This window comes from Nuphar pumila, chromosome 1 (assembly GCF_984573655.1).
Source record: "Nuphar pumila chromosome 1, dmNupPumi1.hap1.1, whole genome shotgun sequence".
NCBI lineage: Eukaryota > Viridiplantae > Streptophyta > Magnoliopsida > Nymphaeales > Nymphaeaceae > Nuphar > Nuphar pumila.
In genome coordinates, this window is record NC_143249.1 from 20,868,239 (window position 1) to 20,873,001 (window position 4,763).

Below are 4,763 nucleotides of genomic sequence, written 5' to 3' on the forward strand. Positions count from 1 at the left end.
ATTTTTTGCCCTTATAGACCTATAGCTGTGAGAATTCTCGCCGACAAGTCACAAAAAAAATGGTCTTTGTTGAGTAATAATGGCGACAATTATAGCTCGTCGTTAAAAGGTAACCAACACCAGCGACAAAACTCGCCGAAACTGGAAACACCAATAGTGGCGTGACAATCTTTAACGACAAGGTTGTTTTAACGGTGAGATATGATATAACGGCGCGATCCCTGGTTCGCCGCTATAACAGCGAGATCCCTATATAGTCGTTATAGGATATAACGGGAAGAATTCACTCGCTGTTATAGGCTATAACGGCAGGATGCGAATCCCACCTATAACAGATAAACCTGAAAAAAAAACCAAAAAATTAACAGGCCAGAATGCAGCCTGAATCTTTCCATCAATTTTTCTTTATAAAACTCAAAGAGAAAAGGCACAATCTGATGACAATTATTCCAATTGAAGTGGATAGAAAAATAAATTGGTCTTACTCCGATACAGTTCACAGATACATTGCTCTCATGCATTTGAACATAAATTAATCAGCAAAAAATAATGTTACAACTAACAAATGGGACTTGTCTACGTCTCAACTCCGGCAAGAAACCAGAAAATTTATGAAAATAACTTCTAGTCAATACAATTCGTGAAAAATGAAAACAATGCTAAAAATTAGAGTTTGAGACATGTATTTTCCAACGGTGTCGTGCAATAGGATATTTAACAACTCAAAGTTTGGCTGAGGACTCTCCAATAAATTATTAGTTATCACATTGCAAAGGAACTATGAGTTCATGGAATTAAAAAAAACACCAATAGTTACCTAGTAAAACCTTGCCAAGCTCATTTAATCCAGGAATGACCCTCAAGAGTAATGTATTCTGAAATAAGTACGCTGATTGTATTAGCAATATTAAAAAATGAAAGGCAATTCAAAATTGTAGAATAAACCATTGCATCAGTGAAAAACACCTTTTGCCGCTTTGGTGTCTATATATCAAGGAACAACACACATTGAATCATGAACCAGAAGACTAATAGAGAAATGACATAACAAATAAATTACATGCTTCTCATACAAAAGTGTATAGAGAAAAACAAATTGCACCCTTCTTGTATCAACATAGATACCTCTACATTCCGCCATTCAATATATATGTCATTTGATAAATGACTTACAACCAAGGAGGAAAAATCTTTAGATAAGGATTTTTTCTGAATGTCGAAAGACCAAGTAGCTAACATAGCTAAACTCATCTTGTACAATAATAATATCAGTCTTAAATAGATGTTTGCGAGTCTCATGGATTTATCTATGCAGCCCTTAGGTAATCCACCTCAAAGTACGTGTCCAATATTCTGCAGAGTAGAAAATATAAAGGAAATCAACAAAGAAAGCACACTATCAAGCTTCACACCAATGTTGCGCAGTCCAAACTTTCCTCTAATAGGAAAGATGACACATTATCCAGCCTTTCAACTGTCTATATCTTACTTCAAGCTTCTATGAAGAACACAAATGACTTTAAATCAAAGATCAATGTGACTTTACATAAAAAAATCAATGTGAAAACTAGGAAACACAAATGAACTCTGCTGAGTCTAGTGAACTAACCTACATATATGTCTGTTTGACCATCTGTCCTATCAATCTAGGTTTTTCCAACATTGAGCTCAATACCATCTACACATACTCCCTGATAATCAATGGGTATCCACTTTACTCTTGGCAAGAACAGGTGTTTGCAAACACCTACCAGTCCCTTACTCTTAACCATTTGAAACTTTGCCTCGTATATCAGCACAAGTACGACCTTTTTTCTCTTTTTGAGAGAAGTGGATTTATGGCAGCTGATCTGAAGCTAATTTAAGGAAAAACTGAAAGATTGTGAGATTTTGTGAAAAGGGAGGAGTTAGAGAGAGTAGGAATTTTTGGGTTTCAAAAGGGTGGTTGGGATTTTTGATGAAAGAGTAAGAAGTCTTAAGAAAATCTGTAAAAGAATTGAGAGATTTGAGAAGAGCTTAAGGAGCGATGACTGATCTTGGGATTGATGGAAGAAGTGAAGGGGATGAAGACCCAAGGTATATTTCTTTTGGGACTTGGACTTCTATTTATATTAGAATAATTGCCCTTTTGGGCAGAAAAAAATTGTCCTTATGATACATTATAAATACAACATTACACAGGCTAAATAAAATGACTATAACACATATGAAGCTCAAACTATATTCTGATTAAAAGATGATGGCTATCATCTTTACATACATGCTCTTCTTTTTTGAAAAAACGCATCTACTAAAAAAACCCATCACCATCATGACGTTCATATGATCTCTCAAGCCCATATGTTCACCAAGAAACCATTTAAGATGTAACAAAAACTACAAAAACCAAATTTTATGTAGAACCCAATTCATTTCTCAAAACCATGACCAATTGACCACACCATTCATTCGAGGAAACGAAAAACACAGCGGCCAATGAACCAACATGTCCAGGGGAACCAAACACAACTAAATCATCACGCAAAGGAAGAACCCACCACAACAATTAGCCTCTAAAGAGCATCGTTCAAATATTGGCACCCAAAACATAAGAAAAACCCTTGTTTTCTCAAGGGTCAGACAGGAAATCCAATGAAACAACCATCTCAATCATGCACAACAGAAGAGAGACGATTGTAGTTGGTTGTTGGTATCATCAAGAATCAAAGAAAGCAAAAGAAAAAAAAAGGATGTACCATTCAGACGTAAAGGTTATCGCCGAGGCAGGATTTGCAAATGATGGGGAAGTCAGAGAGCTCCCATCCGTCGGCTTTCACGTCCCTCAGCAATCTATGAGCCAGTTCCCTCTCTCCAAATCGATCGCTACCTCCTGCGACAAGCGAAAGAGATCTCGGAACGAGAGAGCGAGTCGAGAGGTGGGTGGTCGTAGGCTGTGAGGCACCGGTCGGTGCTGCCGTCAGCTGCAATCAGGGAGAAAGAGATAAGGGTGATGCAGGGTGGCGCCGGCGGTGGTGTTGGCTGGTGCTACTACCGGTGGTGGTGTCGGCTGGTGCTGCCGCCGGCGGTGGGTCTCAAAAACAGGGAAGAGGGGGGAGATGTCATGTGGCTGTCGAAGAGAAGAGGGATGTGTGAAAGAGGGAGGGGGTGTGTTCTATTTTTGTACGGGCTCAGGGTTACCCTACCACAGTTGGGCCCTTCCTCTACAAGGATGATATAAGTACCACTGTTATAGGGCAAAACCCTATAACGACGATATTCAAATCTGTTATTAATCTATCTTCTGGCCGTTATAATGAGATCCATGACCGTAATAAAATAATAACGGCCAGATATTTATGTTTATACTATTACCTATCAATTAGAGGAGAAAAAAAACTCACCGTCGCTAATGATCCCATCTGAAAGGATTAGGTGAATTGCATATACTTTTAGTGTGCTGCCTATTGGAGTTCTTAGGGCATGTTTGGAAGTGAGAAAATAATAGGAAAAGTGAAAGTAAGAAAGAAAAAATTATAACTTAACAGTTTCAAATATTTTTTTTTTCTAAAAAGTGTAATTTTTTCTAGCATTTTTTCTGCATTAAAGCAACCATTTTCATCTCTTTCTCGCTCTTTGAGAGGGAGTTGATCGACTCTCTCACACACATTTTCACTCTGTTTTTCTCATGCTACAAACAAGCAAAAAAAAAATCTTCGAAAAAGTTATCATATAAAAACTTTTCATATGCAGTTTTTTTTTTCCTATGAGATTTTTTCTTGCTTCCAAACATGTCATTAATGTTACTTGGCCTTAATAACTGGTAACTCTGGTTAGAGTGTTTGAAATATTTATTTGGTTGAGTATGGACTTCTCATGGCCAGTGGCGGAGCCAGAAGTTTTTCGTTGGGTGGGCAGACTTCGGGTCTCGGGGACAATGCTATGGTCTTGAAGGACGATCCATTTATTCGGATCAGCGGCGGAGCCAAAAAAATTTTGCTTTTCGATCGTGGAGAGATAAAACTTAAATTGGCCTTTGAATTAAAATAACAATTGTTACAAACACAAACAACTAAATTTATGAACATAATAAGATAAAACCTTAAATTGTACTTTTAAACTAAAATAAAGATTGTTCACCTAAAAAAAATACAAACAGCTAAATTCATGAAAATTTTACAATTGGCATCTTCTAATTTTCATATTTTGAAAATAATTCATAATTGCATCATCAATGATGGTATCAAATGTCGCCTTCTCATATGTTATTTTGTCTATTTATGTGTTTGTTTCCTTTTATTACAGATTAAAAATCCTAAAACCCAACAAAAGTTAGAGAGGATTCATCCCTCTAATTTTGTTCCAATTTTTAAAGACAATAATCTCTCTCTCTCTCTCTCACACACACACAGATTATATTGTCTATTTATGTCTTTATTCCCTTTTTTAATTTTAGATTAGACTGGAAACCCTCAGGCCAATGAAAAAAACCTTATAGTTCAAATTGATTTCATTTCCTTTTCTACCATCAAAGAATAAAACTACAAACTGGGGAAAGTTAACTTATAGATCAAGTTTGACTTGCTTAGCAAGTTTAAAAAATCTAATCAACTCAAGCAGACACCAAATTGGGAAATCCAAGTAGACCCCTTAAGACATATCAACACCAAATCATAACTCTTCAAGTTAAATAACAAAACAATAGAACCAATTTTCATAATTCACCACTAAATGTAGCATACAATAAAAATCAATGAAAATGATCAAGTTACTTCAGAAGCCAGGTT

At 36.3% G+C, this 4,763-nt stretch overlaps 1 long non-coding RNA gene across 1 annotated transcript; it reads right to left on the bottom strand.

Annotated features, from left to right (window-relative positions):
* Positions 1-459: 459 nt before the first annotated feature.
* LOC149848280 (uncharacterized) lies at positions 460-3,130 on the bottom strand. Its single transcript, XR_016432710.1, has 2 exons — positions 2,736-3,130; positions 460-875 (listed from the first exon to the last, which is right to left on the bottom strand). It is a non-coding gene; the product is annotated as an uncharacterized LOC149848280 (long non-coding RNA).
* Positions 3,131-4,763: the final 1,633 nt, after the last annotated feature.